We start from the raw sequence: 25,498 nt of genomic DNA, 5'->3' as shown, positions 1-25,498 counted from the left end.
TCAAAGAGAAAAACAAGGGACTCAACATTGGTCAAGAGGCAATTTAAAAATCTATACGTGCAGTGCGTGCCCACGGCGCACGGAAGGCTGGCTTCTCCCGGCAGATGTCTGAGAGCTGGGCCGGGCAGCTCAGAGGAGACAACCCGCGTGGGCCCAGGCCCACAGCCTACACTGGAGGGTAGAGCTCCCTGCCGAAGTGCACCTGCGAGGCACCTTCAAGAACTGGGCCCCTGCCACCCTCAAGGGAGACCCGGATGGAGCTCCCGGCTCCTGGCTTCAGCCTGGCCCAGCCCTTGCTGTCGTGGCCATTTGGGGAGTGAACCAGCAGATGGACATTCGCTCTGTCTCTCAAATAAGTAATTAAAGCAAAAACCCCTGAGTCATTGAGATGTATGCATAAAAAGAATTTTTTTTTAATGAACGTCAAGGATATAGACACAGACACACAGTTATGCGCTTATGACGCCCACGTGTCTGTGTTCCGCCCATGGGATCCAGGTTAAGGACCCATGGGTGAGGCTGTAACACCCCACAGGACGCAAGGGATCAGCAGGAGTCTGCTGGGGTGGGGACAGGGCCATAACGCGGGAGCTGCGGGTGACAAAGCTGACGGGCGAGAAGGGGCAGGTCCCGAGGGGCCCTCAGTGCAGGACTGCGGAGGCGGGAGGGGTGGGGGACTGGACAGAGGTCATTGCCCTCGTCCAGGTGACAAACATGGCGGGCAGCGGCCGTGGGTACTAAGGGAGCACCCCGAGTTGACGTGAGACAGGGCAGCGCCTGCACTTCCTGGTCAGGGCTGGTCTAGCTCACGAACTGCCCCCGTGTAGACATCCACCTGGCAAAGCGAGGTGGCGTGCAGACCCCCCCTCAGTGACGCCAGACACCCGTCCCCAGGGCTGCCGGTCATGGCACCAACTTGTCAGGGTGTTCAGCTTAACGTGACGCAAGCGCTGAGACCACGGAACGCCTTCCGCACCGAAGCCGGCAAGACTGTACACGCACCACCTGCGCGCTGGCCCGGGAAAGGACACTAAATTATATACTCCTCTGTCCCCGCGTGCAGCTATGCTGTTTCCAGCCTTATTAAAGAGGCAAAGGCTGTGGTTTAATTACAGGGCCCGCACCTGAGCCAGTGCACTCGTGGGAAGCCCTGAGAGGGGTCACCTGGCGGGGGAGGGTCAGAGGCTGCGGGGTGGGCGACACACGCTCCTGGGGGCCAGGCCCACCAGTGCAATGCGACTGCCACCTTCTCACGAGCTGTGCCCCCCAGTGTCCAATCTGGGGTCACCCGTTTGGAACCCAGACGCGTTTCCCTCCCACGGAATGTGGCTGTGAGGTGCTGAGGGGATTCCGAGTGGCCCACGGGGACTATTAACACAACGAGATCTCCGCCTTTAAAGCGACCACCCCCTGATGGCTACCAAGTCATGCTTGCTGTATAATCAGCAAAACGTAAAAAATGCGGGGAAGTAAATTAAACTCATAAATCTGCCATTCACCGGGAAAATCATACTGTCTGCTCTGTGTTTCTCTTCAATTTTTTTTTTCTAATTAAAAAATTACAGTCCAGTGGAATGTAGGCAGACAGGCAAACTGGAGACAGAACACAGATGAGGGGCTGTCTAGGGCTGGGTGGGAGGAGACGTGGGCTTGGGGGTGATGAGAACGTCCTCCAGTTGTGGGTGTTGACGGCTGCACTCCGGATTCTACACCGGAAGTCAGGGAACTGGAGGCTTTGCGTGGGTGAACATGGTGCAAGAATCTTTCTCTGCTGCCCGGGTGTTCACGGGGCGTGGGATGGGCTGGGACCCTCTGCGGCCAGCTGAGGACCCGCCCCCACCACCTGTGGAAGAGACTGTCTCGGGGGCCAGTCTGCAGGTGACAGTTCAGCTCAGCAGCACGGCCCGGATCTGACACATCTGAGAGGGGAAAGTGTGGACATAGAGGCAGGGGCACAGGGAGAGAGCCGGGTGGAGACCAAGACAGATCAGCGTGATGTGTCCATGGGCCTAGGGGCCCAGGGATAACCAGGGAGCAGGAACAGATTCTCCCGCATGGCCGCAGGGGGACGCATGCTGCCTGCACCTGTGGGACAGAACGTGTCCACTGGTGTAGCCGCTTGGCCTGTGGGACCATGGACCTCTGTCCCCACCCGCACAGCTGCCAGGAAGTCCGAATCCAGCATGGAGCGAATGAGGGTGGGCGACGGGCTTGAGAGGCACAGTGAGCAGATGACAGCCAGGTTCCTTGGGGGGGAGGCCACGCAGCCCCGGTGGAGGCCGAGTCTCCCCTCGGTGAGGGCCCCGTGCCCCCGCGAGAGCCTCCGAACTGTTGGAAGAGTTTGTCTACCCTGGACATTCTGATGCGAGCTCGGTTCGTTTGCTCTTTTGACTCCTTCCCTGGGTCCACTGTCCGAGGTCAAGGTCAGGCCCTCGAGTCTGTGGTCTGCTCAATAGCCTGGCTTTCTCCATCACCACTCCCCAGCGGATGGGACCATGCCCGCGACCTCCCTGCTCCAATGCCAGCTCCGCCTGTTCTGCCGCTCGTGGAGTCTGGCGGCCAAGCAGCCAGAGTGGGGAAAGTGCCCAGCGCTGGCACAGGAAGTCCCGCCTAACCGTGACTGCACCATGTGCCAGGGCCTCCTGCCCAGTGTCCATGGCCACAGCCAAGCAGGGGGGCCCCTTTGTTTAACCCCTGCCGTTCTGGGTGGGGGGAGAGGCCACGTCGTGCTCATCTTCCTGCCCACCTCCCACCAGACCTGCCTGCCTGCCACGTGCTTTGGAAGTGGTACCACGGCTCGGGCCGGCACCTCCTGGCAGAATGGCAGGAGCCTTGTGCGTCTGAGACGAGGTCTGGGTAAGGATTTAGCCCCACAGCGCTGGAGTCAGGACCCAGAGGCGACACTGCTGCCCGAGCCCGAGCCGGGGACTCTGTCTTCTGTGCTCAGCACCCGGGAGAAGTGATGGGGCCCGCCTCCCGCCACGCCCCCTGCCGCAGCCACGCCCGGTGACTCCCCGTTCCCTGAACACACAGGCAATTTCCCCTCCGCCTGGAAGGCGCCTCCTTGGAATGTTCCCCTGATCCTTGGGGCTCCAGAGCCGTCTGCCAGCGCGGGGCTGCCCTGGACTGCAGATAAGATGCCCTGCCGAGTGAGGTCCTGAGTTCCCCGAGAGCCCACAGTGCCGTGGGCCCGAGCACTGTGGCTGCCGCTGGCCTGCACAAAGGGGGCGTTCAGTACACTGTCACCGTGCGTGCGAAACTGACCTCACCGGGCCGGGAGTGCCACCTGCAGAAGTGAGCAAATGCTCAAAGAATCCAGTTTTAAATCTTTACGAAATGCCTAATGTGTGAAGCGCTCTCTATGTAGCGGGCGTTGTGTGCCGTGCGCTGGGATCTGAGGCAGCTCCTTGGCTAACGGCTGCAGGGTGTGTGTGTGTGTGTGGGGGGTCTCCCCCCAACCCCCCTCGCCCCACCCGGAAGTGCTCAAGGCCACCTGCCCGCACCCAGACCCGAGGGGCTTCCACTGCACGGCTCAAGACGCCCACTCTCCTCAGAGTGTCATGTGTCACCGTCACAAACCAGATAGCGGCTTCTCACTCTCACACCACCAGCATCTGCTTCCCTCACTGTAAAAACTCAGGAGAACAAAGTTCACAGCATCCCGAGACCCCTAACTGGAGGGCAGCAGAACTGGGCTGTGGGGTTGCCGGGTCGCACAGGGCGGGGGTCTCTGCTCCCGGCCACTGGCCACCTGCCCTGTAAGGTGGCACATCCTCTGCCCACCGCCACCAAACTCCAGCTCCAAGACCACCCTCCAGGTGGCGCTTCCCCACTTCCCTGGTGGCAGGCTCCGTCACGGCCCGTGCGACGCTGTCTATGCCTCTTTGAGCCCTGCTTCCCTGGGTAGGAGAGGGAACAGGGAGCGCAGCCGCCTTGGAGGAGCCCGAGAGGATGGACTGTGGCAGGTGCAGAGCGAGGTGCAGGCTCAGGCACCCATCACAGCATGGCAGACAGCCATGGAAGGCCATCTCCTGCGCAAGCCTCCACGAAGGCGTGCGTGCGACAACTCAGGGCGCTGCCACACCTGGGACAAGCCCCAGGCCACCTGTGATGGAAGTCTGCCTGTGACTGACGGAAGCCTGTCGGTGACTGACACAGGTCCATCTGTGACTGATGGAAGTGTGCCTGTGATTGACACAAGTCCATCTGTGGCTGACGAAGCCTGTCTTTGAGGGAAGTCTGCCTGTGACTGAGACCAGCGCCCCGTGGACGTCTTCACTGTGGACTCGCCTGCTCCCCCTCCACGCCATGTGCTGTCCACAATGGCCCTGGGTCACTGTCCGCAGGGTCGGGGTGAGCTGTGAGGCCACCGTGCCCTAATGATTTCTTCACCCGTCTCAGATCCGGTCTTTGGGCTCCTCCATGATCCGGTCCTGCTTAGCCTGCTAACTGCACCTGCCACCCAATTCCACCCATGCTGCTACATGCTGGCTCCCCTGCGACACGACGTGTGCCCAGGGATGCTTCTGCCAGTCGCACTGTGCAGCCCTGCTCACAGGAGACCTCAGCTCTCCCTGCATGCACTGGCGTCGCCTTGTGCCACCTGGGCATGCAGTAAGTCCCTCTACCCACGTGCCACACAGTGCCAACACGACTGCCCCACTCCAGCTTCCTCCCTGTCGCCGTGGGGCCTGCTGCCGGCCAGCGCAGTGGCCCCTTCCTCGCTGTTTCCAGCACCCAGCGAGGGGCCTCACGTAGGGAGGATAATCAGCACGCGTCTTCTGAACAAAGACCAGGCCAAGATGGCGGCACAGGTCAGGGATCTTTTCATGCTCACTCTGAACAGGGGCCGGTGCTGGACGCCCACATCCACACCAGAGCGCCTGGGTTTGAGCTGTGGCTCTGCTCCCCATTCCTGCTCCTGCTTCTGTGTGTGTGTGTGGGGGGGGGAGGGCAGATGCAGCAAGTGATGGCTTCAACAGTTGAGTGTCTGCCATTCACACGGGAGACCTGGATTGAGTTCCAGGTTCCTGGCTCCGGCCTGGCCCGGCCCTGACTGCTGCATGTAGGGAAGGAACTAGTAGATCGGAGATCTATGTATCACTCTGCCTCTTACATAGAATGAAAACACACGCACACAGCCTTACTCCGGAATTCTGCAACACTGAATACGTTGGGAGATCGGAGCAGGGAAGGCAGTTTGCTATAATTAAAAGCTTCAAGAGAGATTCTACCATCCAGATTATAAGCCTAGCCTAAGAAGTGGGAAGTCACGAGACAAAACAGAGCAAACCGCCGCGGTTGGGACAAGGAGACCTCGGTGGGGCCATGTGGATGGCGGAGTAGAAAGGGAAGAAGGGACTCTGGGGTGGGGGTGGGGGGGAGAATATGCTGTCCCCGTGGGCTTTTCATAAGCATGATAAAGGAAGCCATGCCAACGCCTGAACCAGAGCTTCACCGCGACTGCCATGCCGTCCACTCCGTGGGTCTTCAGTGGGCACAGCTATAACTCTAAAACCTCACCTGGGGATGGCGTGCCTGCCACCAGCAGTCACACCACACATTCTGCTCACAGCGACAAGGACAATGGGGCCGGCCTCCCATGCAGGGGATACATCTCACGGCCCGCAGTGGATGCCCAAAGACAAGAGAACACTATAGACACACTGTGCTTTTTCCCAGATGTATGTAGCTATGATAAAGCTGGGCTTACATGTGAAGCACGGTAAGAGACTGTTAACAATAAGAACTACTAATGGCTGGCGCCGCGGCTCACTAGGCTAATCCTCCGCCTTGCGGCACCGGCACACCGGGTTCTAGTCCCGGTCGGGGCACCGGATTCTGTCCCGGTTGCCCCTCTTCCAGGCCAGCCCTCTGCTGTGGCCAGGGAGTGCAGTGGAGGATGGCCCAAGTACTTGGGCCCTGCACCCCATGGGAGACCAGGAGAAGCACCTGGCTCCTGGCTCCTGCCTTCGGATAGGCACGGTGCGCCGGCTGCAGTGGCCATTGGAGGGTGAACCAACGGCAAAAGGAAGACCTTTTCTCTCTCTCTCTCTGTCTACTCTGCCTGTAAAAAAAAAAAAAAAAAAAAAAAAAAGAACTACTAATAAGGTAGAACAATTTTTAATACTATGTATACTTGTACCGGAACAAGTTTACTTAAAACTTGTGAACTGTTCATTTCTGGAATTTTCCACTTCCTATTTTCGGGGTATGCGTGGCCATGGGTAAGGGAGGGCTGCTGCAGGCTTTGGGAACCCGAGGAGGAAGGAAGGATGATGGGAGTGCGGGGCTGCCCGGCTGGTCACGCCACACGTGGGACACCACAGGGCATCCTGGCCCACCAGGGGTGAGGTCCAGATGGAGACTGTGATGTGGACTTGTACCAGGGCCCTGGGGTCAGCAACAGCTGGGGAGGACACCAGTCTCCCAACGGCTTGTGGGGATGGCATGGGTGACGGATGCCCTGTCCGGACCACTGAACTAACCTCCCCAGGCCTCCAGTGTTTTACTTCTTATCTGAGAGGCAGCGAGACGGAGAGTGACAGAGGGGCACACAGAGCTCCTATTTGCTGGCTCACTCTCCAAAGGTTGGGCTGGGCCAGGGGGAAGCCAGAAGCCAGAAGCCCCACCTGGGCCGCCTGCGTGGGCGGCAGGGCCCCCCAGTACTTGAGCTGTCACCTGCTGCCTCCCAGGGTGCGCATAAGCAGGGAGCTGGAGGCATGGGTGAATAGGCCCTGATCCCGGGCAGTCAGGTATGGGAAGCAGACAAGTGAGAGAGAGAGACAGAGAGAAAGGTCTTCCTTTTGCCGTTGGTTCACCTTCCAATGGCTGCCACGGCCGGTGCGCTGCGGCCGGTGCACCGCGCTGATCCGATGGCAGGAGCCAGGTGCTCCTCCTGGTCTCCCATGGGGTGCAGGGCCCAAGCACTTGGGCCATCCTCCACTGCACTCCCTGGCCACAGCAGAGAGCTTCCCTGGAAGAAGGGCAACCGGGACAGAATCTGGTGCCCTGACCGGGACTAGAACCCGGTGTGCCGGCGCCGCAAGGTGGAGGATTAGCCTAGTGAACCGCGGCGCCGGCCTCCCCTTCTCACAAGCAGAAGCTGAGTGAGTTGCACACAACCAGGCCCCTAACCCAGCACCGCGCACTGGATCACGTGGTCTATGGACAGACAGGCTTGGGGCTGCAGCTGGCTCCGGTCCATGCCTGCTGGGGGATACGGAGACAGGAAGTCCCTCCATGTGAGTGGCCCGTGTCACAGTCTGGAGGCCCGTGACGTGTCCGGATACCCAGTCAACACCCCTCCTGGTGACACCCTCTACACTGTACCAGTCTGTCCCCTTTAACTGTCAAGTCAACCAGGAAGCTAAGAGGGTGAAAATCCCGGGGGACCAGGACACCTCCACCAGGTATCCTGGTGGCAATGGCACCCCAGGGACAGCACGCCAGCACCGACGCCGACACCCAGGGAAGCAGACACCGACCAGTCACAGACCGGTGTGCTGTGTGCACTCCTATCCAGCAGAGATTGGCAAGAGGGCCAGGCGCATGAGAGACCAGCTGTCTCCCCCCGAGTCTGGATGCAGACTTTGTTCAAGAGCAAAGCCCGGGGGCAGCACTTGGCAGTGGTTTGCGAAGCCCGCGTGTGGATCGGGGCGGCTCCTCTGCTTCCCACCCAGCTTCCTGCCGACACACAGCCCGGAAGGCAGCAGGTGTGAGCAGCTGGGTCCCTGCCACCCATGTGGGAGCCCCAGACAGTTCCAGGGCTCTTGGCTTCAGCCCGGCTCAGCCCCAGCTGCTGGTAGACATCTGGGGAGCAAACCAGCAGGTGGCAAATCTCTCTCTCTTTCAAATAAATAAAAATAAACAAACATTTTCTTGAAAAAAGAGCACAGCACAGTTTGAAGAGCCACAGAGAGTTGAGAAATCACCCGAGAATGACCTAGGTTCATCCAAAGCAGACGCGTACAGAGGCCGTACGGACTGGGTCTGAGCTCATCAAAGGAACACACATGTATCCTCTGAAAAAGACCAAAGTAGCCGGAGTACACTAATGCTAGTCCTGGGGGTTCCACGTGGCGGTGGGAGGGGCCTGGAGCACGGAGGGGCCCCCTCCACACTCCCACTGCCTCCGGAGCGATGGAGAGAGCAGAGGGGTTGGAACTGGGGGTGGGAGCCCCACTGACCCCCCCCCCCTGGCTTGCTTCTCAACGTGCACGTAGCACAGAGCTCAGCCAGGTTGAGCTCCCCGCCGGACAGCACGCAGACAGGCAGTTTTGCTTACGAAGACAATGCCAGCGGGCATGGAAAGTGACACAGTATTCCTCCTTCGCTCTCTGCACACTGCAAGAGAAGCCGGGAAGATGGTGCCAGGCAGAATGAGAGAGGGAGCGAGGCCGAGACCACAGGGAAGAGAGCTGCGGCAGGATGGGCCCAGCATCACCACGAAACAAAGACACAGCGACAAGCACTCCCGCCCGCCTCTGCAGGTGGGAAGCCCTCTCACACATGTCTCACGTCTGGTTGTCAACACGCACCTGAGCGGCTGTCGGGGGAGAAGGCTTAGTGGCGTTCTCTTGCCAGCAGGCAAAGCCAGAACCCAGAGGTAAACACTCAGCGCTCTTTGGGTGTGTGTGTATGTGTGTGTGTGTGTGTGCTGGCTGCCTGCCCCACTTCCTGCTTCATTCATTCCTGCACGAAGACAATAAAGTCACTTAAAGCATGGCTCAGACGTGCTGGGCGGTGCGTGTTCTTCCTCCTCCTATTCTACTCCAAGGGCATGGGGGGCCCTTCTCCTCCCACCAACCCGAGCCCCCATCCCCGATGAATCACAGCAGAGGTGTGGGGAAGACCAGAGAATGTATGTGTAGGGTAGGAAAAACAATTAAAAGTGTAAGACACACACACACACACACACACACACACACACACACACTGTGTTTGGCGGGCTGCATGATACGAGATCAATCTACAAAACTCAATTGTCTTTCTAGCAATAAACAATCGGAAATGAAATTAAGAAAGAGATCCATTTATGAAAACATCAAAAAGACAATAAAAACACTTGGCAATCCTTTTAGCCAAAGACACATAAAACGTCTACCCTGCAAACCCTAAGAAACCAGAGCAGATGGAGACTTAACCAGCATTCGTGGATGGAAGACTTTGCATCATTACAGTGAAGAGTCATGCGTGCACCTACAGAGTCCATGCGACGCCTACCCAAACCAGGGCTGGTCTCACGGGAGAAGCGGACAAACTGATCCTACGATTCCTAGGGAAGCACAGGGATTCCCAAACAGGCAAATCAAGCTGGGAAAAGAAAAACGAAGAGGGAAGACTCACAATTCAAAGCTTGGAGCACAGCTAGGGTCACTGGACTGTGGTGCTGGCGTACGGATAGACGCAGTCCATGGAGAGGACCCGAGGGCTCAGACAGAAAGCCCGACGAGAGTGACAAGACCCTTCAGCTGGGGGGCCAGCGCCGTGGCTCACTAGGCTAATCCTCCGCCTGTGGCGCTGGCACCCCATATAGGCGCCGGTTCTAGTCCTGGTTGCTCCTCTTCCAGTCCAGCTCTCTGCTGTGGCCTGGGAGTGCAGTGGAGGATGGCCCAAGTGCTTGGGCCCTGTACCTGCATGGGGGACCAGGAGAAGCACCTGGCTCCTGGCTTCGGATCAGCGCAGTGGCCATTTGGGGAGTGAACCAACGGAAAAGGAAGACCTTTCTCTCTCTCTGTCTCTCTCTCTCTCACTGTCTAACTCTGCCTGTCAAAAAAAAAAAAAAAAAAAGACCCTTCGGTGGGGAAGCACAGTCTTCTCGCAGATGGTGTGGGGACAGAAAGAACAAAGCTGAGCCCCTACCTCACACTATCTACAAAAAGTAGCTCAAAATGAATCAAAGATAAAAATGCAAGTGCTAAAGCTATAAAACTCTTACAAGAAAACGCAGATATGAATCTTCATGACTTTGGATTTGGGAATACTTTCTTGTTTCTTAGATGTAACACCCAAAGCACAAACAACAAAAGAAAAATCTAAAAGTGAAACACATTTGTTGGATATCGTCATATTTAAAAACTTGGTGCTTCAAAAGACAGCATGGGAAAAAATGAAAAGACAACTATAGGATGGGAAAAAAAAGTCTGCAACTCATCCATATGGACAATGAACTCAATTTACAAGAGGACAAAGAATCTTAGTTGATTTTTTCCAAAGAATATACACAGAATATATATTCTCTAAAAAAAGTCACAAATGGCCAATAAGCATATGAAAAAGTATTCATGGTCAAAAGTCATTAGGAAAATGCAAATCACAACCACAAGGAAATACTACTCCATGCCACTATGACTGATGTAATAGAGAGAGAGAGATAGGGGCTGGTGCTGTGGCGTAGTGGGTTAAGCCACCGCTTGCATTGCTGGCATACAATGTGGGTGCTGGTTCGAGTCCTGGCTGCTCCACTTCCAATCTAGCTCCCTGCTAATGCACCTGGGAAAGCAGCAAAGGATGGCCCGAGGTCTTGAGCCCCTGCATCCACATGGGAGACCTGGAAGAAGCTCCTGGCTTCGGTCTGGCCTGGCCTTTGGCCATTGCAACCATCTGAGGAGTGAACCAGCAGATGGAAGAGTTCCCTCCCTACACAAATATGTGTATATAAATGCTCAAAGCAGCATTATTCTTAATAGTCAAAAACATGAGAACAAAGCCAAATGGCCATCAACAGAGAGTGGATAAAGAAAACACAGCGCAGTAGTACTCAGCCATAAAAGGAGCGAGGAACTGACACGCGTGACGACGGAGATGAGTCTTGAAAAGTTCCTACGTGCAGGGAGCCAGCACCAGGGTGTTCACACGCTGCGTGATGACCTCACCCATGACCCACGGCAAGACCTGTGCAGAGCGGGCAGGGGTGGGGCACGCGGGGAGAGACCGCTCATGGGGGTGTGGCTTCCTTCTTGGCTTTGTGCCTGCATGAAATACCACTCGTGAAAAGAAAGGGGAACACAAAGAACAGGACGACAAGCCGGTCTCCTTCGCACTCGTGCTGCCGTCGCCAGCGGCCTGGCCAGCTCACGGCGCTTTTGTGCCTCCTCCAGCGCGACCCCGTGCCTGTCCAAGCACCTGCACTCACAGGCGGCCTTCTGTTTCTAAAAACTACACACCGGGTAGGACAGCACGATTCGGGCTCCGGGTCCTCCGTTTTGCACACTGAAGGTGAGTGTCAAGGCAGACAATGCTGTGCAGACACACTGAGATCCCCTGGAATGGAACCGTCCAGGGCTCTGCCGGGCCTTGGGGCGGAGGAGGTGAGCGGGGAGCAGGAGGGGGCGGGGCCTGCCTGTGGGGGGAGGGGCACGTGCTGAGGATGTCAACCAGAAAGTGACCGATGGGACGGCGACCCCACAGGAGGTAGGGAGACCACTGCAGGAAGTGCACGGGGTCTGATCGATGGTGGGCAGGGCTGCTCCCAAGGTTCCATCAGGGTGACTGGCGCCTGGTTCTCACCCAAGAGCCATCAGAGGTCACAGCGTGTGTGGGGAGGTGGGGTTTACTGCTCGTTAGATGCCCCAAATGGGAGCTCCAGGGAGGCCTGTGCGGCCAGAGACTAAGATTTGGGGCTATCAGCCCCGAGGTGGTTACCCAGGGAACCTGGTTGGGACAAGGGGACGGTGAGAGCCCACGAGAGGGAGACTGAAACCTGGGGGAGCACCACTGTTGGAGAGGTCGAAGGATCTAGAGGGTTCTAGAACCAATAACTAGAGCCACGTGCAGCCGGACACTGCTCTCATGCCCGGATCTTCGAATACAGCCACGGATCACCAGCAGACAACATTCTGAGAAACACGGCTGTGCAAGTTCCACAGACCAACCCAACACGCCACAAGGCCTCCTGACGGACGCCCACATCTCAGAGCGGGCGCCTGGGTTTCATTCCGGCCCATGTGGACCGTGGGAGGCCGTGCTGATAGCTCAAGTTACTGGGCTCCTGGCAGCCACACGGAAACCTGCATTGAGCTCTTGGCGTCCACCTCTGGCTCGGCTCAGCCCCGGCTGCTGTAGGCATTCGGGGAGTGGACCCGCAGAGGGAAGCTTTGGCTCTCCAATGAATGAGTAAGGAGCCTTAAGAGGAGACGGGCGAGGCTGCTGCCGGTGCCACACAGAAAAGTGGTTCGTGGTTCATGCTTTTTCAGTGAGGAGTGATGAAATAAAGCATATTAATACACAGACCCCTAGCAGTCACTTTAGTGTTGTACATTACACAACCACGTTTTCAGATGACTGACAGCACAGGTGTGTTTGCATCAGTATCACGACCCGCGCGACACCGCGCAGGATAACCTCGTGACAGCTCCGACATTACCAGGTGACAGGAACCTCTGGGACCACAGCTGTACGTGAGGCCCCCGCTGACCAAAGTGCCCTCCCGCGGTGCGTCACTGCACGCACACCTGTGTCTACACTGCAGGCCGATTTCCCACCATACACATGAGACACAGAAGAGCTGCAAGGACTCAGAGTCACGCTAGCGAGTGACGATGTCCAGACCCCGTCCAAAGTCGTGACTCGTTTTGCATTTTTTCCTGCAACTCTCAGTGAGAAGCCAGGAGAGAGAGGGTGAGGAGGGGAGAGCAGTGGCTGCACCTCCAGAAGTCTGATCCTGCGCCCCCAAGAGGCCCTGGCCCAGAGCGGCAGCCGGCAGCTGTGGGAGGACGGATGGACAGTGCAATGGCACTGGTCTGCTGGCTTGCAGGGAACACACACTCAGACGTCTGCCCCAGGACGATGCCAGCTCCGTGTCCCTGGGCCAGAGGTACCCTCCCCAAGTCCCCAAACACCCAGCCTGGAGAAGTCCGAGGGGTGGAGATCTGAAAGCCGAGCTCCTGCTGCGAACCCATGCATTTCTCGCTGCTTGTCCCACTGGAGGACCAAGCAGGAGCTCCCAGGAGCCCCCTCGTCTCTGCTTTGGGAGCAGTTTCGAGACACTTCCAAGCTTTGGGGAGGAAGCCCAGGCTGCGCGATCCACGTTCCAGCTCCGTGGCTTCAGTCAAGTTTCGTGACCTGTCTGGGCTCGCTGTCTTGTCCCTATAGACGGCAGCCTAAAGGTGCTCGTGGCTGCGCTGCCGGGGAGACGAAGCGAGACGACAAGGGGAAGTGGAAGAGACGTCCTGCTCCTTCCCCCGGCCGAAGCGCCACCTGCCACTGGCGGGCTTTCAGAGGAACTTGCTCTCCACGCTAGCTCCACCTTCTGCCAGCCACGGGACAGGCTGCCCTTCCAATGCTGTCCCCAGTCCTGCCTCTCGAGGTGCTTGTATGAGACCTGGGCGAGAAGGGCCAAGGGGCAGCCCTGGGCAGAACAGGCCATGAGCTGGGACACCACTAGGCGCTGGCAAGAATTTAGAACGTTCAGCAAGTTCACACACGCGGGGCACAGGTCCAACAGACCCACAGCCCAAATGCCTTAAAAACTCCAGCCGGCAGTGTCCACACCCCTTCCAGACGGGAGGGAGCAGAATGAGCACCAGGCGTGTGCAGAGGCCTGGGTGCCCCACCCACGAGAACCTGTCTGTGCAGATGGCTCACGAGCGTGTGACCCTGCAAGTCGCCTTCTCCCTGGGAAGGCTCGCTGGAGGTGGCGAGAGTGCAGTGACAACGGGGTGACCTCTGGCTGAGCAGAAGGGGGCTTGAGGGACCCACAGACTCCAGGACTGGGCCAGGACATGGTGGAGGGGAGTGGGGCCGAGAGCCTGGAGTTGGGGGCCGCACACTGCACCCTGCAGGCGCCCATGGAAATGGGGCTCTGTGGCTGGGAAGGCCACGCAGAAGACGACTGGCAGAGTTCCACACAGAGGCAGCAGGACACCTCTGGGCTCCCTGTGTACCCCAGGGGCATCCTTGCCCTCCATCCTCAGGGCCACACACCTGTGAACACCGCCCTCCTTTTGGCCACTTGTTCGGTCCCAAAGGAACTAGTACATTCAATCGATGGAACAACCAGCAAAACCTAATTAACACCCAGATCGAGTTTTTCCAAGAGGATGCAGAGCTGCAGGAAATAAAATGCCCTCGTAATTTAAATTTTATGATAATCAAATCAACACTATAGGACTGGGTATTACAAATTGGATGATTTTAGTATGAAGTAGGGTGGGGAAAGCTATTAGGAATCAGTTTCTTCTTCCAGACAAATCCGACTTGTAATGCTCATTAAGATATATTACCCCAACCGCTCACATCCATCCATCCACCCTCACCCACCCATCCATATCTATCGTCCCCCATCCCCCATCCACCCCATCCATCGGCTGACCCATCCTCACCCACCCACTCTTCCATCTGCATCCATCCATCTTCATCTACCCCCATCCATCACCAGTCCTTATCCAGCCATCCTTATCCACCGTCCATTCTCACCCATTCATCCATCCCTGCCCGGCCAACCTCATCCATCCTCATCCACCCACCCACCCCAATCCATCCCTCCTCATCCAGCCACTCATCCATTTTCATCCATCCGCCATCAGTGCTTACCCACCCATCATCCATCCCTTAGGCACACGGGCATCCCTCCCCTTCCCCCCCACCGATCTGCCCACCCAACTGTCCATCACTTACTGACCGTCTACTATGTGCCCAGCACTGTGCCATGTGGTGACACAGACCTGCCAAGCTCTAAGAACTCCGTGAGAGCCGTGTCTCCGCCGGCTTACCCACCATCACAAGCCAGTCTGGTTCAGATCTAGCGAATAGTGAAAGGAGGAATGCGCAGGCCCTGTCCCCAGGAAGCTCATGTCTAGAAGGGGAGAGTGACACAGAGCCACAATCCAGCGTGGCATGGTGGGGTGACTGCCACAAACAAGACGGTGGCGTGGCCGAGGGGAAGCCCACTTGGCTGCAGCCAGCTCCCCCAGGGGGCTCCATCAGCGTCTGCTTCCTTCCCCAGGTGCCAAGGAAGAGAGAGAAGTGGGCCAGTGCAGGGCCTCCTGGGGTGCCTGGGGACTGGCACCAGCACCCTCGTATCAAGGGACTTCACTGCTCACCTCCAACCAGCGGGACCAAGAGACTCAGGCTCTCGGACCACCACGCCGGCACTGCTTCGTCCTAAGGTATTCTAGGGCCCCCTGGGATCGCCTCTTCTCCAGTCCAACCAAACCAGGTCAATTCCACAAACATTTCCCAGGCACCTGCTCTGTGCCAGCAAGCGGGAGACACCAGGAACCCTGTGCACCCTTCCCCGGGTGCAGGGCTGGCCCCAAGCCAGCCTGCCACCATTGGGCCCCCAGCTCCAGAGCCCTGTGTTCAGGGCACCATCCGGGCAGCTGGGTATCTGATGCTGGTCCCCGGGGCTGGCAGAAGGCCCGTCCTGCCCGGGGCGGGGAAGGAGGGGGTGGCATTATAGACAGCCAAGAAATCCACTGACGGTTACCGAGAGGATGTTAAAAATAATTATCCACTGAAAATATTAGATTTGCTCGGGATTGTTCATTACATACAATGGTTTAATAGGACTTTTATTGAATAGCTACAGAGCTCTGGGCCGAAATCAATTTGGCGTGCGCACGGCATTTGGATGTCTGCTGTTGACTTCCCAACACAGAGCAATTTGTAATAGCTTTGGCTCGCCGTTGTTTTCAAAGCTCCTGCTACATCACAAGCATTTATTTCTGACCACAAAATTACATTTATTCAACAGAAAGCAGCTCCGGGTCTTTAAGAGGTTAACTTCTGGAGGGCTTGGCCGCGCTCCAGCCCCGTGGAGGAGCGCGCGGGGCGCGGTGGCCCCCGGCGGCGGTGGCGGCGCTGCGCCGGGCGGGCGGCCGTGATTAATAGACTGCTGAGTGCGCGCCTTTCCACATGCGCGCGGCCCCTGCCCTGGCTCCCATAGATCATGGACTCAGCCTCAACATATCTGACTGAAATTGAATTTGGCTTCTCTCTCAACCGTTCATTTCCTATGTTATGCAAGGTTATATCCTTTTCTGCATGAGCAGAACCAAACCAGCTGCAGCTTTGTAGCAGCAAACGTGTTTTCAATTATGACGCTGGCCTGGATATTGAACCACAGTCCTACTGCTCCCCTAATTGAGCCATCATGGGGCGAACCTACAGGAAGACGCGGCAGCCAGTAGGCCTTGGGATTTCGCTGGGAGATCATGAAAACACAGCAGCCCCGTCACCACCGTGACCACTGGGCTGGGGGAGCAAAGGGTCCCGCGGGAAGGGGTCAGGGAGGCAGGCCATGTCCCGTGCAGCCTTCTGAGGTGCACCCAGCCAGAGCCGGCCAGTCCCCAAGGTGCCTGGTCCGTTCCACAGTCGCCTTCTAGGGCTGCCAGGGCCCAAAGGCACAGATGGCTCAGACAGCCCTGGGAGGGGAGTGTAGACCTCTCAGGACCTAGTGTGGAGTCTCGGGCGCCGAACCCAGCAGATTCTCACTGCTGCGGAGGAGGGGAGAGGGAGGGCAAAGTTCCCCTAAGAAGACGCACGCAGCTGGCGACTCCGATGGGCTTGCAGATGTGACAAACCTGGTGGGACCGCAGCCTCTGAAGAGGGGAGACGTTAACAACTCAGTAACAAGAAATCAAGTAACTCAGGAACGGAACGAAGGGGGTGTGGCACAGTGGTTGAGACGCCTCTTGGGACACCTGTGTCCCATACTGCGGTGCCTGGGTTTCTGACGCCCCCGTGGGAAACCTGGGTGGAGCTCCTGGCTCCCAGCTTCAGCCCGGCCCACCTCCAGCTGTTGTGGGCATCTAGGAAGCAAACCTGTAGATACGAGATCTCCATCTCTGTTTGTCTTTCTCTGTCTCTAATAAACAAAATTAAAAAAATTCTTTTCCACTAGCTAAGGCTCTGAATGGCTATCTCTCAAAGGAAGACATGCAAACAGCCAACAGGTACACAATGATACTTGGGGGCCAGCGTTATGGCACGACGGGTTATGCCACTACCTGCGACACCCGCATTGCAAATGAGCGCAAGTTCAAGTCCCAGCTGTTCCATTTCTGACCCAGCTCCCTGCTCAGGTGCCTGGGGAGGCAGCAGAATATAGATCAAGTCTTTGGGCCCCTGCTACCCACATGGGAGACCCAGATGGAGTTCCTGGCTCCCGGCGTCAGCCTGGCCCAGTCCCAACCATTGCGGCCTTTTGGGGAATGAATCAGTTGGTAGAAGTTCACTTGCACTCTCTCTCTCTCCTCTCTCTGTAACTCTGCCTTTTGAATAAATAAAATACATTCAAAAAAAAAAAAAAAAAAAACAAAAAACAGTGATCAAACTTCTGTCAGAGAAAAAAGCCACTCAAGACAAGGAGGGATCTTTCCACACTGGTCGGGACAGCTATTGTGAACAGGAGAAACGCTGGCGAGGATGGGGGCAGGAGGAAATCGCCCCAGGCCATCGGTGGGGACGTAGGTGAGCCACTGTGGAATGGTGTGGAGGTTCTGCAAAAATGACAGTCGCCAGGGACCCGGCCACGCCACATCCGGGTACGGACCCAAAGGACACGGCGTCAGAACTGTCTGGAGCTGCGTGCACGCCCATGTTCACTTCGTCGTTCACAATGGCCGACACCCTGGGGTGACCTCAAGGCCCGACGACAATGCAGGGGCGAAGAACAGGCGCCGTGTGCACACGACGGAGTATTACTCCGCCTAAAACAAGAGGGCCACCCTGCCGTGTGCGACAGCACGGACGCAGGCAGGGGCACGACGACGTGAAACGCGCCAGGCGCAGAAAGGCAAACACACATGGTCTCACCCAAGCGCGCGCTCCGGAGAAGGCGGAGTCACGGAAGCAGAGGACCGCAGGGCGCGTGCCGGGTCTGGGGAGTCCTGGCCCGAGCGTGAAAGCCTCAGCTAAGTAGGAGGAGTGCGTTTCGTGGATCAAGGCACAGCGTGATGACTTAGCTAATGACCATGATGGGTACATGAAACTCGCTGAGAGAGCGCTCCTAAGACTTCTCATCACACGCACACACACGCACACACACATACGGTAACCATATGAGGGGACAGACACGTGAACTGGCCTGACTGGGAATCACTTCACAGCGAATGCAAATCCCAAAACTTCACGTCACACACAGTAAACACATAAACTCATGTATTTGTCAATTACACCTAAAGGGAACGAAGGAGGCAGATTTTCAGTTAGGTCTTTAGTATGTCCAGGTGATACAACAATCTACAATACTGCAACCCTCTCACGCCTACCCGAGACACTCCGACCCTCACACACCCACCTGACACGCTCCGACCCTCACACGCCCACCCGACACGCTCTGATCCGCACACGCCCACCCGACACGCTCTGACCCTCACGCACCCACCCGACACGCTCCGACCTTCACGCACCCACCCGACACGCTCCGACCCTCACACGCCAACCCGACACGCTCTGACCCTCACATGCCCACCCGACACGCTCTGATCCGCACACGCCCACCCGACACGCTCTGACCCTCACACGCCCACCCGACACGCTCCGACCCTCACACGCCCACCTGACACGCTCCGACCCTCACACGCCCACCTGACACGCTCCGATCCACACACGCCCACCCGACACGCTCTGACCCTCATACACCCACCTGACACGCTCCAACCCTCACACACCCACCCGACACGCTCCAACCCTCACACGCCCACCTGACACGCTCCGACCCTCACAAACCCACCCAACACGCTCCGACCCTCACACGCCCACCCGACACGCTCCGACCCTCACACGCCAACCCGACATGCTCTGACCCTCACATGCCAACCCGACACACTCTGATCCACACACGCCCACCCGACACGCAGTGCAGCTCCACGGGACTCTGTGTACAGGAGCGGGGACAGCGGGAACGCTGGATGTGGAGATCTGCTAGGCAGAAGGCACTGTCCACGGGACAGAGTCAATAGCTGGAGCAGGGAGAGGAACCCCAGGGGGCACAGGGCCATGGAGGGCGTGAGCAGCAAACCTATAGAGGGAGGAGTCCCTGGCGGGGACGTGGGGCTCCTGAAACCAGGGCTGGGACGGCACGGGGTGGGGGGGGCTCGGCAGTCCCTCCCCGCCCACTCTCGTGGAACGGAACCCACTCGAGCTTGTAGGGGACGCTGCAGCAAACAATCCAGAAGGTAGCAGAGGCTGATATGTGGTGGCTCCCGGAAAGCAGGAGGCGGGCTCCGGAGCACACGCGAGGAGCAGGGAGAGGAAGGGGCGGGCCGAGGGCCGGGTGCACGCAGCTCGGGGCCTGCACCAGCTCTGCGGCCGTCGGGGCTCGGCACTCTCTGCCCCCTGCGAAGCCGCAGCAGTGGGAGGGCCCTGTGAGCCTCTCCCTGTTTGCTCCTCCCCAGGCCCTCCTGTGACAGGTGACCCGTGTACAGCTGGAGGGGGGATGCCACAGAGGGACGCAGGGAAGGACCCTGGGTAAACTGGCCTGCTAGGGGCCCCCCGCGCACTCCCATCAGGTGACGCTTCTGCAAGACTGGCCTCAGAGTACAGCTCTCCCGTGTCTCTTTGAATCTTCATTACTGAAGGTTCCACGCAAAACGTTTGTCAAATGAACGCACACGGTTTCCTTGGCCCAACTTCCGTTCCAGGGCCGTCAGGCACAAACCCTGCTGCGGCACAGGAGCTGTGGCTCTCTCTCCTCCGCGAGTCCCAGACGAGGCCCTGGTGCCCCGCACCTCCTGGTCCCCTTGTCTTGCTTTGCCTCATGGTTTCTCCACGGATGTGCACCTGCACCAGGCCAGCCCAGGGCTGCACGGACTTGAACTTCACCTGCTTCCCTGCCGTGTCACGGTCCATGACGTGAACGTCCACACCTTGCTCGGGTCTTCACTGTGAAGGCTGCGGAGCACCTACACCTGTCCTTTCTCAGCAGACACCTGGGTTGTTCCTCCTTGTCGACCATTTTTAAAGTTCCAGAACTTACTTCCTGGGCCTAATGAGTGTATTAGGAAACACTCTTAGCTGTAGAACTGCTGTGTCGCGGCACCTAGGTGTCTGTCAGCCGATGCGGAATTTGCTTTCAAAATTCCTGACACCAATTCACACTCCGCCTGACTTGGCACCTTTGGCCAATCTAGCAGGGCTGAATACTTTGCATGCAAGTTATTTTAGTTTTATTTCAATGGTCACCATCGGGCTTGAGCCACCTCTTGAATACATCTACTGACCAGTCTATCGACTTCTGCTCATTTTCTTACTGGGTCTTCTTCCCCCGGGCAATGCATGTGCACAAGGATCTTTGTGAATGAGGGGTGCGGCCCTCTCCCCCTCTCTGTAGTGGAGCTTCCGGCCAAGGCTGCAGGGGCACTGCCAACCCCAGAGGCCCCGCTGACGTCTGAGGCGTCTCTTTCCCATGAAAAGCATTCAGCCGAGTCTGGGTCTTTATGGGGCAGACGCCGGGAAGCATCCTGGGAGAGGCAGGTCCATTTCACACAAAGGGATAACCATGCTTCATGTTCCCTTCTAAATGCTTCGAAGACCTGCTCAAGTCTCTCCCTGTAATTTTGCTTGCATTTGAGTAGAGGTAAGGATCCACAGGGAGGGGCCGGTGTCATGGCATAGTGGGTAAAGCTGCCGCCCGAGACACTGGCAACCCATTTCGGTGCTGGTTTGTGTCCTGGCTGCTCCACTTCGATCCAGCTCCCTGCTAATGTGTCTAGGAGAACAGAGGAAGCTGGCCCAAAGGCTTGGGCCCCTGCGCCCAGGTGGGAGACCTAGATGAAGCTCCTGGCTCCTGGCTTCAGCCTGGCCCTGTCCCAGCCATTGCAGCTATTTGGAGAGTGAACCAGCGGACAGAAGATCTCTCTCCCCACAACCCCTGCAACTCTGCCTTTCAAACAGATAAAATAAACCTTAAAAAATGTCTTTATGGATTGAGCAGCTGTGGAAGGACCACGTGCCGCAGGCTCCCTTGCCTCACGCGTCCATCAGCAAGCCCCCTGTGCAGTAGGTGCAGCCTCGGCGCAGGGACGGGCCAGTTCTGGTTGCTTTATTAGGTCCCACGGGTGTCGCTATCCGTCTCCGGGCTCCATCTCAATGTGGATCAATACCACCTTCACTGTTACTGGCATCCACTTTTGCATGTGTATAAATTCTGGAATCAGCGACCGCCTCTGTGATCCATCTGGAAGTGGGAACTTCTATCTCTGAGTACCGTCTCTCTCCACGTAACTCTGCATGAAGATCCTTCTCCACAGTCCCATGGGGCGGCCACAGCCGCACGGTCATGCGGGGCAGGGATGCATTCTGAGAAACGCATCACCAGGTGAGGGCGGGGACACAGCGGAGACGTCGTTGTCGTTGCCAGATAACCCGCACCTCGGGCACGCGTCCAGCCTGCCCTTCATCAAAGCGGTGCTGCCCGTGGGTGTCCCTGCTTTGGCTGTTGCTACGGCCGCCGATGTCCTTCCTGAAAAACTACGCTTTGCGTTTGCTGCTGATGGGGAGTGACGCGATGACGTGTGCACGGATTTTGTCTCTAGTTGCTTGAGAAATCATTGAGGCTGACGGCTTGCTTTGGTGCCAGTCCTCGGTACTTCACTGCTGCTAAGACTCATACGACGATGTGAAGTCAAGGGAGCCCCGGTGGGCTGTAAACAAAACGTCATCTTCACGTCCCGGAGTCTGATGATTGGCATGGGCTTTTGCTAAGTACCTTTTATCGGGTTAGTTTCCCTCTGCTTCTACTCAGTTTTGAAAATCATGAATGAATTTTGACAAACTATTTTTCCACTGAAATGGATTTTTTCTTCTTTAGCCTGTGAGTGATTAAATACCTCTTGGAATGTTAAACCAAACAGCATCCATTGGGTAGCCCATGACTGATGGATTCAACTTATCGATACTATCTGTTTAAGGACTTGGGCGTCTCTGTTCATAAATGAGCTGGCTTTTCAATTTTCCTTTCTCGCAGCGCTCACGTCTGGTTTTGTAGAAGGTCATGCTAATTTCAGAAAATGAGTTAGAAAAGTGTTTCCTCTTTTCTGAAGAAGTCTAGCAAAAGATCGGAACGACCTTTTCCGCCAAGAGCTGACAAACGCTCCCAGCACACCGTCTGGGCCGCATGGGAATCTGACAGCTCCGGGGCCGGTCGGCCTTCATGCTCCCTCGTCCACCGGCTGTGCTGATGGTATTCTAAGAGTTGCTCCATTCTGGCTAAGCTTTCATACGGACTGGCGTACAATGGCTTCCCATCCTCCTCCACTCACCTGGGCATCGGCCGGGATGCTCGCCCACTTATCCCTCCCCCTGGTGTCTCCACTGGAGGAGTGACTTGTCAATCATGGCTGTCTTTGGAAAGACCCAAGTTGGAGGCTGTTTCTCTCCCTGACTTCGTTTCTCTTCTGAGGGCTTTTATTATCGATTGCACTTGTTATGCCCTTCTTCTGACTGGAGCGCATCCTGCTGTATTTTTGGAAAGCATGGATTTCCCGTCTTCGGTGTCCCCACTCAAGGAAAAGCATTCACGTTGGTTCTTAGGAGGCACGTCCTCCTGCAGGACACTGGGCTTATGGACCCCAGGTCTCCTACTGCCAAGAGGCTGCCTAAGCCAGACCCTCACCCATCAACCTCCCAGACCAAGACTCTTCTCAGGGAGAGAAGCAAGGAGCAGGGACCATGGCTGCAAGCCCAGCTCCTCTGACAGCGAGGGCTGCTGCGCCCAAGGGGCTGCTTCAGTTCCTGTCGGGCCAGATATCTTCCAAATGGAATGAACCCACTGTCCCTAGCGGTTGGCTGGGCTGGTGACACACTGGGGGTCGGGTAGAGCAAGCCCATTTCCGTGTGGGTTCACAAGGAGAACCCTAAATGATCTGTGTGATGACGGCATTTCAACACTTTTTTTTTTTTTTTTTTGACAGGCAGAGTGGACAGTGAGAGAGAGAGAGAGAGAAAGGTCTTCCTTTGCCGTTGGTTCACCCTCCAATGGCCGCCGCCACCGGTGCACTGTGCTGATCCGATGGCAGGAGCCAGGTGCTTCTTCTGGTCTCCCATGGGGTACAGGGCCCAAGCACTTGGGCCATCCTCCACTGCACTCCCGGGCCACAGCAGAGAGCTGGCCTGGAAGAGGGGCAACCGGGACAGAATCCGGCGCCCTGACTGGGACTAGAACCCGGTGTGCCGGCGCCGCAAGGCGGAGGATTAGCCTAGTGAGCCGCGACGCTGGCCAACACTTCTTCATCAAAGACAGCTCACACGGTGCTCAGTGGCTCCTGAGCACATCGTACGGGACCTCTCTCACCTCACCAGCAGCAGCCAGGGCCTCTCGCCTCACGGGTCCTAACCATCTGGGGAGCCCAAGCACTCAGGAGCTGAGCAGATCCTCGGACCACAAGGGTGAACCTGGCTGGACCCCGGGGTGAGGGGCTGCTTTCACTCATCTTAGGACCGGAGAGGGATGTGGCCAGAGTCACAGGAGGCCCCGGAGGTGGTGACAAGCACCACGGTTGGTGTCAGGAGCCTAGCCTTTCATTTCTTGGGGAGGGGGCCTTGCTAGACAGAGGAGAGGCCAAGAGGAAGTGGGCTGGGTATGGGGGAGGAGAGAGTAGGGGTTTCGGGAAGCAGAGGCCTGGGGACAGGCGAGGGAGGGCAGAGACTGGGGGTGGCTGGCATGGAGAGGGTGATGGTGGAGAGCCACGGGAGAAGGCGCCAAAGGCAAGCCGTCTCACGGACCACAGAGAGGAAGTGGGCTGAGCTTGGAGCGAGAGTCCCACCCCGCGCAGGTCAGTGTTCCCAGACCATCACAACGAGCTGCTCATGCAGGCTCCCGCGGGACCCTCAAGTCCAAGGTGAAGTCCTCGATGGCAGAGACCCGCCTGTGGCTCTTGTCGGGGACCTCGCAGAAGGAAGCAATCTGTCCAAGTTCCACGCGTTTCCTCAGGAAACCTTAGGGCGGGCTCAGGCTCCATCCAGGGGATAAACCCCCTCTGGCAGACCCCGCCGCAGCAGGAGAAGCTCTGGTCAGAGGCTGCGGCTCTTGGGGTAACCGCGGGGAGCAGGCCTGGCCCCTCGCGGGCGCCGGCACACACTGCCCTCTGGCCTTGCTCCCTGCACGCGTGGCTCCTCTCCGCCTTTCAGAAACAGGCAGGAGTTCACCCCTTCCCTGAAAACCAGCTCACTTCCCAGCGCAGACCCCTTAGGGGAAACAGACCAGTGTGGGTGGACAAGGGACCCAAGGCAGCAGGCACGCAGGTGGCCAAGTCTGGGGACCTCAGGTAGGACCTGGGGTTTACTGTGGTCAGTAAACTCAGTGAGCAGGCTCCGGCTGCCCCTGCCGCGGGGCGGGGCCTAACCATGTGAGCGGATGGACGCGCCGACCTGTCCCACTGCAGTAACCACTCTACTATCTCCCTATACATCCTACCCTGTTGTACACCCGGCATACACGCAACAAAATTCACTAAGAACACGGCAACTGGCAAAGGCTCCATAAATATTAATTAACAGTGCTAAAATGTATCTGCCTTTTAAATAGCCTTTACGAAGCAGGCAAATGGGGAAGCCCACATGTCTCTCTGGCTTCTCAAGTTTAATGTTAACCAGAACCCAATCTACTATTCCCCCCCATCCAGAGGATGGAGGAACCCATCGCTGGTGTGGCTTCTTCAAGGAAAAAAAAATCAATGTAATGAAAAAGGAAAATACAGGTGGGGAGGAGGGCCAGAAAGCGTGTCAGCATTAAACACACGCAAAGATACGAGGGGGAACGATGGAGCTAGCGGGCCAGGCAGCTGAAACCTCAGCTCAGGAACAGGTGTCGGCACAGCTGCCCAGACGCCACTGGGGATGCCCGGATCCTGCACCGGGGGCTCGTGTTTGAGTCCCGCCTCTCTTCCGATCCACAGCTTCCAGCGACAGCAGACCTTGGGGGGCAGCAGGTGAGGGCTCAAGTACCGGGGCCCCTGCCACCCACGTGGGAGACCTGGTATGAGTTCAGGGCTCCTGGCTTCGGCTTGGCCCGCACACTGCACTGCAGGCATCCGGGGGAAAGAACCAGGGGATGGGCACACGCTCTGTCTGTCTCAGCCTCTTGAATTAGAAAGAAGTTTTATTTTGGTACAAAGAATTGAAATCCGTACAGTTTTTCTCCGTGAATGTTCTGAAGATCCTTGTTTAGTCACAGGGACGCCACGGGCGCACGTGTCCCGGCTCAGCTCGGGAGGGGACATCTGATTTGGAATTATGTTAATGTCCCTGGCTGTGGTGTTGGGGGTGGTGCGGGAACACGGGGAGTGCTGACATCTCCTTAAGCCGCACGCGTGTGTCTCGGATACAATGCCCCGCTCGCTGCGGCTGACTTCCGGATGCTCGGCACAGGGGCGGGAGGGGCCCGCGTGGCTGTGAGGGCGCCCGCTGCACCATTGCAGGAAGGGAGGGAAGCAGACACCCATAAGACAAGGCGCACTGGGTGCTCTCGGCCGGAGGAACCCCACGCCCGGGGGTCCTTCCAAAGCTGCCCGACAGGAGAAGGAACACGGAAGAGCAAACGTGGTGGGGGAAA

The 25,498-nt window shown here is 57.4% G+C and overlaps 1 protein-coding gene across 13 annotated transcripts in view; it reads right to left on the bottom strand.

Annotated features, from left to right (window-relative positions):
- CUX1 (cut like homeobox 1) overlaps positions 1-25,498 on the bottom strand; it is a 313,006-nt gene that overhangs the window by 137,012 nt on the left and 150,496 nt on the right. The gene's annotated exons all lie outside the window — the stretch shown is intronic.

Source organism: Oryctolagus cuniculus, chromosome 19 (genome assembly GCF_051225735.1).
Source record: "Oryctolagus cuniculus isolate XC-2025 breed Fujian yellow rabbit chromosome 19, ASM5122573v1, whole genome shotgun sequence".
Lineage (NCBI taxonomy): Eukaryota > Metazoa > Chordata > Mammalia > Lagomorpha > Leporidae > Oryctolagus > Oryctolagus cuniculus.
Note: the sequence above shows the minus strand (reverse complement) of the source record. Positions and strands in the feature narration are given on the sequence as shown.